This window comes from Globicephala melas, chromosome 16, assembly GCF_963455315.2.
Source record: "Globicephala melas chromosome 16, mGloMel1.2, whole genome shotgun sequence".
NCBI classification, from domain to species: Eukaryota; Metazoa; Chordata; class Mammalia; order Artiodactyla; family Delphinidae; genus Globicephala; species Globicephala melas.
The window spans coordinates 29,473,876-29,488,768 of record NC_083329.1 but is presented as its reverse complement, the minus strand read 5'-3'; the positions used below and the strand labels follow the sequence as shown (position 1 = coordinate 29,488,768).

Here is a 14,893-nt window from a genome sequence, read left to right as displayed (position 1 = left end):
TTGAGCCCGTTTACAGCTAAGACGTAGGGGAAGGGTTGAGCAGACAGGATCGCAAACATCTGCCATCTCGCGCCATTTTGACTGCCTCCTCCTCCCACGTGACCGGGAGGCGGCCCGCGGAGGCCGGCCTCGCGGAAACTACAGCCCCCAGAAGGCCCCGCGGCGCTGGGGGGGCGGAGCCGAGGCCTGGCGCGCGCCCCGACGGCGCGAGCGGAAGAGCTGGAACTTTGAGGAGGCGGCGGATGCGGGGAGCGACTGTGCCGCCGGTAAAGATCCGCTCCGCGTCCTTGTCCTTCCCTCTCGCCGCACCCCAGGCTGGGGCTCGTTGCTTCCACTTCTCTCTCCACACTTGGCACAAGCTTTCTTTCCCCTTTGTTTGTTATCGGTGTTTTTCTCAAGTGAGGCGTGGGGCCGGCCCCCTCCTGGGGCGGAGGTTACTGGGAAGCTCCCGTCCTTCGACCCCAGCGGGCCCTGGGTTGCTGGGGACCCTCTCAAGGCCCTTTTTACTTCCCAGGGCTGCGTGCTCGCTTGGGGCCCTCTCCCCAGTTACTGTCTGCGGAGGGGCCGTTCCTTTCCTGGTTTCAACAGGTACTGAGCGGGGACGTGGCGACCCCTTTCTCTCCCCAGGGGTACGGGGCTGTGGACGGCGGGGGCCGCCCGAGACGACCCCGGCGCTGCCGGCGATTTCTCTGGAGCGAGTCTGCTGCACTGCCAGGGAACCCCGGGCTGTGGGCTGGGAGTGAGCAGTCTAGCAGAGAGGGTGTACTTCCTGGTTTTCTTGGGCCGCCCTCGGAAAACTCCAGGTCCGATTTTTAAAGTTTCTTTTATCAGTAAAGCCTCCTCTCAGGGTTGAGTAGGGAAGAAGCACGGGATTTGGAATCTGATGTGCTGGGAGGAGTTTCGGGTATGTCACTTGCTAGATCTGTGGTCCTTTGTAGCACATTTACCGCAGCCTCGTTTTCCCAGTCCGAAAAATGGGGGTAATCGTCTTTGGCCTGCCTGCCTTCCGGTGTTATGGGGTTCAGCAGAAGTGACATGTGCGAGAAAGCACGTTTCAAATACAGCAAGCTCACTATCTTTCTGTCTACACACACACACACTCTTTCTCTCACTCGCTCCCCTCTTGCTTTGTTATAGCCGTCCTTTCCTCAGTGCTACACAGGTACGAGTATCCCAGAGAGCGCTTAATGTTCCTCACATGCGCTAAGCTGATGCCTGTCTCTAGATGGTCTGCTGTCTCTTCCCCGTTTTCAGATACTGCTTGTGCTAAACGTAGCTCTGATTCTAATACGGTACCACTATCCTGTGTATACTAGCTGAAACAAGAACTATTGGGGTTATTTTCACCTCCCTAGGTATATGTGTTCGGAGTCTGTGTTACCTTGCAGTTAGAATTCAGAATCTAAACAGCCAATATTCCAGTCTAGTTTTTATTCTGGCTGTTCAGCTCTGAGACTCCAAGCAGGTGACTTTTTGTGGTATTTTTCCCCTTGTAGAGAGAGAGGATTTTACAAACAACTTTTTATGGGTTTGGAGGTATAGTAATGAGGTAATCTTGTATTTATTCTGCAATCATTGGTTGAAGAATACCTGAATGTGGTTCTAAAAACAAAGAGGATGGCAGTACAGTGACTTAGTTGAATATACAAAGTTGAACAAATTTGAGTTCAAATCCCAGTGCTGTGACTTCTAGTTTATGACTTTTGGCAAATTATTTCTCCTCTCTAAGCCTGTCTTACTAATTTCTAAAATGGAGATGATAGCATTTACCTCACAAGGTGTCTGTCTATAAGGATTAAATGAGATGTGAATATAAAGTAGTGTTGGAATGAGTACGTGCTCATTATTTTGTTGCTGTTGTAATTGATGACTATGATGATGGTAAAAAATGATGATGATAATTTTAGGTAAAGTATTTTCTTGAGATTCCATTTCCTTTTTGTTGTTTGTAAAATGAGGATAGTTATCCTTAACTGATAAACTTAAAAAAAAAAGCTGTAAATAGAAGTGCTCAGATTGCAGGGTTGTTTTTTTTAAATTTTTTTTAAGCAATTGCATTTTATCTAAAGATTATATTAGGCTATTTTTTACTTTTAGAGGTTTCCAAAATGCTCTTGTTGTTGGGGTGTGCTGTTGGACTGCTGCTTCATTTATAACCCATAGTAAGAATGCAGTTTTCTGTCTGTACATTGGAGCTTGTAGCAGAACAATTATCTGTGTTTATGACTTAGATATTGACTATTTACTAGGACAGAGTTGTTTTTTTTTTTTTTTACATCTTTATTGGAGTATAATTGCTTTACAGTGTTGTGTTTCTGCTGTACAACAAAATGAATCAGCTATACATATACATATATCCCCTCCCTCTTGAACCTCCCTCCCACCCTCCCTATCCCACCCCTCTAGGTGGTCATAAAGCATCGAGCTGATCTCCCTGGGCTATGTGGCTGCTTCCCATTAGCTATCTGTTTTACATTTGGTAGTGTATGTATGTCCATGTCACTCTCTCACTTCGTCTTAGCTCCCACCCCCACCTTGTCCTCAAGTCCGTTCTCTACATCTGTGTCTTTATTCCTGCCCTGCCCCTAGGTTCATCAGTACCGTTTTTTTAGATTCCATATATATGCGTTAGCATACGGTATTTGTTTTTCTCTTTCTGACTTATTCACTTTGTATGACAGACTCTAGGTCCATCCACCTCACTACAAATAACTCAGTTTTGTTTCTTTTATGGCTGAGTAATATTCCATTGTATATATGTGCCACATCTTCTTTATCCATTCATCTGTCGATGGGCACTTAGGTGGCTTCCATGTCCTGGCTATTGTAAATAGAGCTGCAGTGAACATTTTGGTACATGACTCTTTTTGAATTATGGTTTTCTCAGGGTATATGCCCAGTAGTGGGATTGCTGGGTCATACGGTAGTTCTATTTTTAGTTGTTTAAGGAACCTCCATACTCCATAGTGGCTGTATCAATTTACATTCCCACCAACAGTGCAGGAGGGTTCCCTTTTCTCCACACCCTCTCCAGCATTTATTGTTGGTAGATTTTTTGATGCTGGCCATTCTGACTGGTGTGAGGTGATACCTCGTGGTTTTGATTTGCATTTCTCTAATGATTAATGATGTTGAGCATCTTTTCATGTGTTTGTTGGCAGCCTGTGTGTCTTTGGAGAAATGTCTCTTTAGGTCTTCTGCCCATTTTTGGATTGGGTTGTTTGTTTTTTTGATATTGAGCTGCATGAGCTGCTTGTATATTTTGGAGATTAATCCTTTGTCAGTTGTTTCATTTGCAAATATCTTCTCCCATTCTGAGGGTTGTCTTTGTCTTGTTTATGGTTTCCTTTGCTGTGCAAAAGTTTCATTAGGTCCCATTTGTTTATTTTTGTTTTTATTTCCATTACTCTAGGAGGTGGATCAAAAAAGATCTTTCTGTGATTTATGTAGGACAGAGTTTTACAGAGCATTTTTTGTTGGTTCCCCATCCTCCCCACCTTTCTTTTTTTTAAAGCCAGAGTATTTGACTGTAAAAGTTCATTCTAGTGGGTAGTGTCCAGAAGATTTGGTGACCGTCATTTTTGAAAGTGGAAACACTTAGTGACAGGTGCTGATGGTGGCACTGGTGTGTGTGTGTATCTGTAAGGAGTGAGAGTTCAGAGAAACCAAGGAGGAATGCCTAATAGAGAAAACTGATGTGTTGGTCAAAGCAAAGTCTTAGAGTTAAGAATTGAAATGTTTACTTTTCATTCCTTCAGATGCTGTGTTGACTACAAGATGTCTGCAGATGCAAATGTTTCCTTTACTGTCTTTCTTGATGTGGTTTTCCCTGGCTCTGCTTTGCCAGTTTCATCCTGACATATAGTTAAGAATCAGCAAGATAACTATTTTTTTTTACTACAGACTTGTGTATAAACTATGACAGTAGAGAGTCATTTCCATTAAAATCTACTTTGTGTGCAATAATGTGTTATTTTTTCCTTTATGTTTTAAACATTTTTGTTCTTGATTGGTTTTTACTTGAGTTTTCGGAAGGTAGACCCATTTTCAGGCTTAGTGAAAGATCGTATTATTATTATTACGATATTTAATTTTATTATTATATTTTTTCTTATACTCATGAATTTTGGTGATACATATATATTCATTCCCAAAATGCTTCACATGATCACTGTATTTTTTTGTTAGTCAAGGTTAAGTTTGTTGACTGTGACCATTGAACCCTGAAAAACAGCAAAATTAATTGGCTAATATTTTTGAATCTGTGACCCTGTCCTCATTAGCTCCATAAGCTCAGTGTTCACAAAATATCTCACCAGAATGAATGATAAGACTGGTATATTGTTGATTTGGCACCTGTGCACTCATTAGATATCGTAGAAGTAAATGAACTAGTGGCAGAAGTAAAAGTATATATTTTTAATTATAAACCTATAATACAAGAGTAGCCGTCACACTATGTATAAAACTGGTGACCTGTAGGATGATCTTTGACAATCACTAACCTGAACTGTAATTTAGACGTTTCTTTTAGTTGTTGAAGTGTACTGGTTGCAGGCTTCCCACCCACCGGAGAAGTGAGAAGAAATGGAACTAGGCTGTTCATGTCTTCAAAGAGAACCCTACTTCTACTGTGCCACCCACCGAAAATGTGCTCTTACCTAGTGGGGAAAAACATTTAGAGTTTTCTGTTAATGAGCCCAGTAGGATGGATGAAGCCCTGGTAACTCCTAAGAGCTTATTGAATTACAGAGAAATTCCAGTTGTCAGAGGTTTAGATAGGAGAGAAGTTATAGGGTATTGCTTTGCAGAGGTAAGCCTGCATTTGAAGAGGATTTTCTCCTCTCAGTAAAAACATGGACCAGTTTCTCCCAGTTTGTGGTGTGTATTTTTCATGATCTCATGCTAGCCTTCTGTCTAGTTTTTCATTCTTCCAGTTTGCTCTTCAGTTTCATTACTATCTATTGTCCCTCTTGTATCTCTCTTTTTTTTTTTTTTAAGTCAAACATGGCTGGTTTTGGACTAGGGATAAAAACAGACAAGCAGAGAAGCACTGTTGGAAACAGCAGGTTCTGGTGTCTAGTATTCTGAGGTTCCCAAATAACACGGGCTAACCTGTGTATATGATAATGGATTTCTGGAATGGGCAAGTGGCTGACAGTTCATGACTGTTTAACCTGGTGCAGAGGCAAAAATATGGGCAAATGGTGTGTGGTGCTCCTTAATATCAGGTTTGCCTCTAAGGAAAAAATATGTGTAGTGTTAATACTGGCTTGCATCTGGGCTGTTTCAAGTTCTTTGCCATGGACTACCAGAAGAGTATTAAAGAAAGAAGGGAAGCACTTGGATTTAAATCTTCATCTCTCAAATTTATACCAATAATCCTGTTTGTTTTTCTTTATCATCTGTAAAATAGAGTTAATAATATCAAGCCTGCTTATTTATAAAGATTAGAGGGAAAAGGTAACAAGAATTTCTTGGAAATGGGGTAACTATAGGGGAGAGACTTATAGAAAGGCAGAGTCTGAGAGGGGAAAACACACACACTGGGGTGGGTCACTTAGGGAGAGATAGAAAGAGGAATACACACACACCAAAGGCAGAGAGTTAGGGTCAGTCAGAGATAGAGAGGGGACATTGGAAACACAGAGGGACAGTCAGACTGAGGCATTTAGAGTTAGAAAGAAGGGTAATCAGATGTAGAGAGAAGGGCTGACTTAGAAATGACAGGTGGATGCAGGGAGGGAGCTGGAGAAAGAGAGACTGAGGAGGAACAACCAGCAGGGCATGACCAAGAGATGGGAGCTTATTGAGTTAGTTTTTGTCTGTTATTTGGGGAGATCTTGTAGACATTTGTAATTAGCCAGGAAAGGGAAGAAATGCAGATATTAATAGCAAATCAAGAAACATGTTTATGCAGTTTTTTTTTGTTTTTTTTTTTGTTTTTTTTTTTTTGGGGGGGGGTACGCGGGCCCCTCACTGCTGTGGCCCCTCCCGTTGCGGAGCACAGACTCCGGACGCGCAGGCTCAGCGGCCATGGCTCACTGGCCCAGCTGCTCCGCAGCACGTGGGGTCTTCCCGGACCGGGGCACGAACCCGTGTCTCCTGCATCGGCAGGCAGACTCTCAACCACTGCGCCACCAGGGAAGCCCCATATGCAGTTTTTATTACACTAAAATTTTCCCTTAAACACTAACTTTATATGGCATATTAAACATATAAACACAAGCCAACTTTTGTTACAGGCTTGTTGACTACTTACTTGACCCCTTCATAGTATAGTTTAAACACATTTTAAAAAATGAAATAAAATGATTATTTTCTTTTTTAGAAATATTTTTTCTTAAAAATATCTAATATATGCTTACTGTAGAAAACTTGGAAGATACAGAAAAATTTAAAGAACAACAAAACTCATAATCTCACAATCTAAGCAACACACAATGAGGCCTGCATTTTTCATGTTTACTTACAGTCTTTTTTTTTTAGGTATTTATTAAAGCTCTTCTTCTTTCCTAACAGAACCAAAAAGCTGTTTATAAGTCCAAAATCATTTTTAAAAAATTAATTAATTTTTGGCTTCGTTGGGTCTTCATTGCTGCATGTGGGCTTTCTCTAGTTGTGGCGAGCAGGGGCTACTCTTCGTTGCGGGCTTCTCATTGTGGTGGCTTCTCGTTGCAGAGCACGGGCTCTAGGCGCACGGGCTTCAGTAGTCGTGGCACGCGGGCTCAGTAGTTGTGGCACACAGGCTTAGTTGCTCCGTGGCATGTGGGATCTTCCCGGACCAGGGCTCGAACCCGTGTTCCCTGCATTGGCAGGTGGATTCTTAACCGCTGTGCCACCAGGGAAGTCCCCAAAATCATTTTTAAATTAACTGTTTGTGGTGGAGTTAACTTTATATTCCTATTTTGGCACTTAGGTACTTCCATAAACTATAGTATTTGTATACCTATTTTTATTTCCTACCTCCCTAGGTTAGATTAATAACTAGGCTATCTGTTATTCATATTTGTGTTTTAGACTAACCAAGTGTCTTACATATAGTAAGTACTCAATATATTTGAGATGAATTGTTAAGTTCTCTAATTAGAAACTTTCCTATTTAAATAGTTCTGTCCAATTTCTCATCGGCAGACTGGATCTTCCTTAATGTTGAGAAAAGCTTGATTTTAGGCTGTGTGTGTGTGTGTGTGTGTGTGTGTGTGTGTTTAATATGAAGTTACTGAACTAGGAAAGGGGTGCTTTTTCTGGTCAGCTTTCGTTATGTAGCAAGCTACTCTGAAATTTAGTGATGTATCAATAAAACAGCCTTTTATTATGCTATGGATTCTGCCAGAATTCAGACAGGGCAGTGTGGAGATGGCTTGAACCTTAGCTAGAAAGGCTTGAAAGCTGGTGGTAATTTTGTGGCTGGAAACTAGAATCTGGAGCCTTCTCCACTCATGTGCCTCATGATTGAAGTTGACTGTCCCCTGGAACACCTACATATGGTCTCTCCACATAGACTTAATTGGGCTTCTTCACAGCATGGTGGCTGTGAAATTTTTGACATTGAGTTGTACGAACTCTTCATATATTTTAGATATTAACTCCTTATCGAACATAGCATTTGCAAATATCTTCTCCCATTCAGTAGGTTGTCTTTTCATTTTGCTGATGCTTTGCAAAAGCTTTGCAAAAGCTTTTGAGTTTGATGTAGTCCCATTTGTTTATTTTTGGTTTTGTTGTCCTTGCCCAGGGAAACAGATCCAAAAAAATATTGCTAAGACTGATGGCAGAGAGCATGCTGCCTGTGTTTTCTTCTAGCAGTTTTATGGTTCAGGTCTTACATTTAAGACTTTAATCCATTTTGAGTTTATTTTTGTATTTGGTGTAAGAAAGAGGTCAAGTTATATTCTTTTGCATGTTGGTGTCCAGTTTTCCCAACATCGTTTATTAAAGAGACTATATTTTCCCCACTGTGTATTCTTGCCTCCAGTGTCATAGAGTAATTGACCGTATAAGTGTGGGTTTATTTCTGGGCTCTCAATTTTGTTACATAGTCCGGTCAATCTTTGCAATTCTTCCCATTCTACTAGATGAACTGTATGTTGAGGAATGCAAAATATAGCAGTATCTATTTGAGGTTATTAGGGCTTCAAGCAAGAGGAGGATCTTGAAGGAAGTGATAGAATGACAAATTGACTTGAGAGGACAGAAGAAAATTCCACATAGGGTGATGAGACGTTAGAAGCCAAAAAGTACAATATATGTGAACTGAATGAGACAAAAAGGGTATTTTAAAAATATTGCACAAATGGAAGGTTTGATTTTACTGATGATGATGAGTAGTAAAGAGATGTGATTTGTCAGGCTTACATGTCTGTGGGGGTAATGAAGAATTAATGGGAAGCTTTGAAGGCTAGGCTGAAGAACTTAGATTTGATCCTATAGATGATGGTATTTTTGTTGAAAGTCATATGATGAAAACAGTATTTGAGAAAGGTTGTCCTGGTAGCTTTGTGGGATAACGTCAAGCAGGGAGTGGCTGTAGGGTATCTCAATAGGACAATCATGGAATAATATGGAAATAGAAAACATGATAGCTCTTGTGAAGGAAGAGCAGTAAGAATGGGGTTAGAAAAGCTGAAAGAGTCGGAATACCTCAAAAGTTTTGAGCCTGACAAATCAAGTGTATCGTGGTGTCTTTTTTTTTTTTTTTGCGGTATGCGGGCCTCTCACGGTTGTGGCCTCTCCTGTTGCAGAGCACAGGCTCCGGACGCACAGTCTCAGCGGCCATGGGTCATGGGCCCAGCCGCTCTGCAGCATGTGGGATCCTCCCGGACCGGGGCACGAACCTGTGTCCCCTGCATTGGCAGGCGGACTCCCTACCACCGCACCACCAGGGAAGCCCCAAAATTACCAGTAGATAAAGATGTTATGGACATGAAGTCTTTTTTTTTTTTTTTTTTTTTTTTTTGCGTTATGCGGGCCTCTCACTGTTGTGGCCTCTCCTATTGCGGAGCACAGGCTCCGGACGCGCAGGCTCAGCGGCCATGGCTCATGGGCCTAGCCGCTCTGCGGCATGTGGGATCCTCCCAGACCCGGGCACGAACCCGTTTCCCCTGCATCGGCAGGCGGACTCTCAACCACTGCGCCACCAGGGAAGCCCCAGGTGTCTTTTTTTTTAAGATCTGTTTTGATGTGGACCATTTTTAAAGTCTTTATTGAATTCGTTACAGTACTGCTTCTGGTTTTTAATGTTTGGTTTCTTGGCCTCGAGGCATGCGGGATCCTAGCTCCCTGACCAGGGATTGAATGTGCACCCCCCCTGCATTGGAAGGTGAAGTCCCAACCACTGGACCACCAGGGAAGTCCCTATTGTGGTGTCTTGATAATGACATTATCTGAGAAAGGATCTCAGATAGGTCTAGGGAGAAAGATAATGAGTTCAACTGCTAATACAAGTTTTAGGTATTGGATAATTTGAGTGGCAGTTGAAAAAATCTGGTGCTTTAAAAATAAAGAACTTAATAATATAAATGAATGCTGTCCCTTTGAAAGTAATCCATTTTTAAGACCATGCATTTATTTTAGCAAATAAATATTCTTTGGAATTTGTCTTTTGGAACTGCTTTCAGAACCAATAGAACCATATAAGAAAACCAGTCTCATTACTTTATGGTCATATCTTTTGTGCCCAAGAGTATTATCTTGCTTGATCACTCATCTTATTTACCATTTTTATTTCTAAGTGATATTTGACAGTTCCTAAAAGTTAATCTGCAGAGACATGAAATTTATTACCATGGTGAATATTTAAATAACTATCATCGTTGCTGAGGACAACCTTAAAAAGCTGTGACAGCATCCTTAGAAAAGGTGGTAGTGCATGCTGGTTAAGAGGGTGGGTTCTGGAAGCCTAGATTTGAATGATCTCTTTAGTACATTAGTTCTGTGTATTGAGTAAGTTACTTAACTTGTCTGGGTCTCAAGTTTCCTCATTTTTATAATGAGGATGGTGATAATATGCCCTACTTCATAGGATTATTGTGAGAGTTGGCTCTTAGAACAATGCCTGGCAAATATTAAAAGCTCAGTAAATATTAGCTGTTTATTACCATCACAACAACTACCACTACTGCTACCACCACCACTTTGGCTATTTATCTTTTTTGTTTTAAAAATCACTTGTGTTCCTGTTTAATTATGTCTTGTACAAATGGAATGATAGACAGCTGGAGATAAAAGTAGACCTCAAATAAATGATCAGACATATAGTGATGAAGTTTTATAGAATGTTTGACCTAGAACTTAGTGGGAGGAGAGCAGAAAAGACCAAGGATGGAATATTGGGGAATATTCATAGTAACGGAGTGGGAGGCAGAAAACGAGCCGGCAGAAGGGCAGTGGAAGATTGTTTAGAGAACAAAAGAGAACAAGGAGTGTACATTAGTATAGAAGTTATATTAATTAGGATTAGATTTGTTTGCAACCAAATAACAGAGACTTAAGCATGATAGATTTCATTTCTCTCGATGTCATGAATTCCAGAAGTAGTCTAGGACTGTTGTGGTTTATCATGGTGTCATGTTGTTGCTCCACTGTGCATGGATTCACTTGATGGTCTAAGATGGCTATTGGAGTTCCAGCCTTTTCATCCACGTTCGAACCAACAGAAAGGAGGAAGAGAAGAACGTATCTCCCTCCCTTTAAGGATACTTCCTAAAAGTTATATATACCACTTTTGCTCATATTCCATTGGTCACATAGCCACATCTTCCTGCAGGAGAGGTTGGGAAATGTAAACTATTTTGAATGGTCAGTGCCTGGGAAGAAAAAACAGGAACAATAAGGATAATCCAAGGGTAGCTAGATGAGGACTATCAGGTAGATAACAGAGTTAATTGTCTTTAGGATAGTTTAATTCATTATTGGTAATCCTTGATAAGAGTTTCAGTACTTGGCGAAACTATGAGTATGAAACTACTCTTATCAAATTGCATCAACAGTACTTTATTTTTAGGGTATAATCCCTTCATGAATCCCTACTTAATTAGGATTATCAGTCTCTTATAACGAAAAAGATTATGGGTATGTATATATACGTGTGACATAGACATATATATTATATATATAATGTATATATCTTCTCACTTAACATTAGTGTTTGCCAGAATTTCTTCATATGGCAGCAGCATGCAGTAAAATTGATGATAATTAAGCCTTTGATATCTTTCTTTAGTTGTTTTCAGCTTCTAATTTACCTAGCCTTCTATCCACTCTCCAATTTGGTTGTTTTGGGCCACTGTTTTTAATCTGTCTCTGTCCTTTTATATTACCACTCGCTCTCACTGCTGTAAATACTTCCCAAAATAGATAAATGAGCATATTTAATTAAATGTGTTATTTGCACTGTCCTGATCATTAATCAATTTGTAAGTAAGGTCAGACCTACAATCTTCCTAGTATTACCATGACTGAATTCTCTCTATCCACTAAATTGGTAATTATTTGCTTTAGAGTTTTTTTTTTTATTTTTAAAGCTTCCATATTTTGTATGTTTATGTTCTTTTAGTGTTGGAAATATGAAGGTCTTCTAACAAAAAGGGGACTATGTTTTCCCTAGGATTTTTGTCCCTTTCAATTGAAAATGTTTTATTTATATATTTTTGAACGATGAACAATATATTTAAGATAAGAAATTCATATGTTGCTATTTATATTTTGTCAACAGACATATAGTTTAAAATAGATATAGTTTAAAAAGGGTTTGTAACAAAATATAGTGAATAGTTACTGTGTCATTCTTGCCCACTCTCTCTAGTCCTCTCCCTAAAGGTAAACACTTTCAATTCCTTAAGCTGTTCCTTCTGGCATTTACAAATCTCCTTGTTTTAAAATAATATGTGTGTAATGCTGTCTTTTGATTCACCAATTTATTCATTATATGTTGTGTTTCTGTTATGATAAAGTTTTATTGTTCTTATAAATTTATTTATTTATTTATTTATGGCTGCATTGGGTCTTCGTTGCTGCACGCGGGCTTTCTTTAGTTGCAGCGAGCGGGGGTTACTCTTCGTTGCGGTGCAGTGACTTCTCTTGTTGCGGAGCACGGGCTCTAGGCATGCGGGCTTCAGTAGTTGTGGCACGCAGGCTCAGTAGTTGTGGCTCACGGGCTCTAGAGCGCAGATACAGTAGTTGTGACGCACGGGCTTAGGTGCTCCGTGACATGTGGGTTCTTCCCAGACCAGGGCTCGAGCCCGTGTCCCCTGCCTTGGCAGGCAGATTCTTAATCACTGTGCCACCAGGGAAGCCCAGTTTTATTGTTCTTAAACCACAATCACCACTGCTACTCCTCCCCTGGCCTCGCAGTTTCTGTTACAATATTTGGTTAAATCAAATAGTTAATGTTGTGTTTACATTATGTCTGTGCAAATTTTATTTGCTTATAGTGTCTTAAATAGTGGCCTCTAAGTGCAGTTTTCCACAAGGTCAGTAACAGTAATCTGTCATTTCAAATTTTCTTTCTTTTTTAAAAAAATTCTTGGAAATTTCTCTTCTGGAGACTTTATTTGTCCTGTCTGAGCCTACTCTTTGGGCCTGCTGCACAGCTCTTTTCCTGGGATGATTTTCCTTTGTTGTCATCCTTAGACTTTTCTCTGTTTTGGATATGATTCCCAATATTGTTGGAACTCTTATCTTCTTCATTCTTCATTTACCCTCTTGCTTGAGTGGAGCACATCCTCTAGTAGTTGTGTTGTATTAAAAAGATGGTACTATGGTGGAGAGCCTGGGGATGACTGCCTTCAACATGCCTGTCTCTGTCACAAAGCTTTAATCTGAAATGGTTGCATTCTACTTCTAGTTCACAGTTAGCATCCTGGAATTCCCATTCACCAATATTCCTTCACTTCTCTCTTGTGTTGGATATCCTGTTTTCCATATCCCGTGTCTTTCTTTGTTTTGATTTATGTATTTGATTTATGTACCAGGTACTGTGCTAACATCTTTCTTCTGTTTAATTCATGTTGACATTATTTCACACTACAGAAAATTACAAGAATGAACAAAAAATTTACCCAGATACCCCAAATGTTGCCACTTTACTGTATTTCCTTTCTCTGTCTCTTCCCCCCAACCTGCAATATTTGTTTCTTGAACTGTTTGAGAGTAAGGTACAGACCTATTCCCCTGTATACTTAAATACTTCAGAGTGCATTTTCTAAAAACAAGGACATTCTTGTATGAATGCACAGTACAGTTGTCAAAATCAGGAAATTAACATTGATTTAATATTATTATGAAGTCCACAGACTTTTTCACATTTCACTCATTGTCCCAATAATGTACTGTTTTATAGCAGAAGGAAATTCTGGCTCATGAAGTGTATTCAGTTGTCATGTCTCTTTAGTTTCCTTTAATCTGGAACATTTCCTCAGTCTTTGTTTTTGCATGAGATTGACATTTTTGAAGAGTACAGGCCAGTTACTTTGTAAAATGCTTGTAATTTGGGTATATCTGCTGTTTTCTCATTTCTGGCACGAGTACCACAGGAGTAATGTTATGCTTCTCAGGGCATCATGTCAGGAGGCACAGGATGTTGAAATATTAGTAATGTGATCTTGGATCACTTCATTAAGGTAGTATCTGCCAGGTTTTCCACTATTTTTCCTTTTATAATTTTTCTTGGTGGTAAAATATACATAACAAAATTTTATCACTTTAACATTTTTTTAATTTATTATTTTTTTAACATCTTTATTGGAGTATAATTGCTTTACAATGGTGTGTTAGTTTCTGCTTTATAACAAAGTGAATCAGTTATACATATACACACGTTCCCACATCTCTTCCCTCTTACGTCTCCCTCCCTCCCACCCTCCCTATCCCACCCCTCTAGGTGGTCACAAAGCACCGAGCTGATCTCCCTGTGCTATGCGGCTGCTTCCCACTAGCCATCTATTCTACGTTTGGTAGTGTATATATGTCCATGCCACTCTCTCACTTTGTCACAGCTTACCCTTCCCCCTCCCCACATCCTCAAGTCCATTCTCTAGTAGGTCTGCATCTCCATTTCCATCTTACCCCTAGATTCTTCATGACCTTTTTTTTTTTTCTTAGATCCCATATATATGTGTTAGCATACGGTATTTGTTTTTCTCTTTCTGACTTACTTCACTATGTATGACTGACTTTAGGTCCATCTACCTCTCTACAAATAACTCAATTTCGTTTCTTTTTATGGCTGAGTAATATTCCATTGTATATATGTGCCACATCTTCTTTATCCATTCATCTGTCGATGGACACTTAGGTTGCTTCCATCTCCTGGCTATTGTAAATAGAGCTGCAATGAACATTTTGGTACATGACTCTTTTTGAATTATGGTTTTCTCTGGGTATATGCCCAGTAGTGGGATTGCTGGGTCATATGGTAGTTCTATTTTTAGTTTTTTAAGGAACCTCCATACTGTTCTCCATAGTGGCTGTATCAATTTACATTCCCACCAACAGTACAAGAGTGTTCCATTTTCTCCACACCCTCTCCAGCATTTATTGTTTCTAGATTTTTTGATGATGGCCATTCTGACCGGTGTGAGATGATATCTCATTGTAGTTTTGATTTGCATTTCTGTAATGATTAATGATGTTGAGCATTCTTTCATGTGTTTGTTGGCAATCTGTATATCTTCTTTGGAGAAATGTCTATTTAGGTCTTCAGCCCATTTTTGGATTGGGTTGTTTGTTTTTTTGATATTGAGCTGCATGAGCTGCTTGTAAATTTTGGAGATTAATCCTTTGTCATTTGCTTCATTTGCAAATATTTTCTCCCATTCTGAGGGTTGTCTTTTGGTCTTGTTTATGGTTTCCTTTGCTGTGCAAAAGCTTTTAAGTTTCATTAGGTCCCCTT

General features: G+C 40.0%; 1 protein-coding gene across 6 annotated transcripts in view; it reads left to right on the top strand.

The window, feature by feature from the left end:
- The first annotated feature begins 208 nt into the window (after window positions 1–208).
- R3HCC1L (R3H domain and coiled-coil containing 1 like) overlaps window positions 209–14,893 on the top strand; it is an 87,441-nt gene continuing 72,756 nt past the window's right edge. For 3 of the 6 annotated variants that reach the window (XM_030865281.3, XM_030865280.3, XM_060286262.2), the window contains exon 1: window positions 209–266. The gene's annotated coding sequence lies outside the window, so the exon portion shown is untranslated. The other 3 variants (XM_060286261.2, XM_060286260.2, XM_030865282.3) reach the window with 1 other exon arrangement.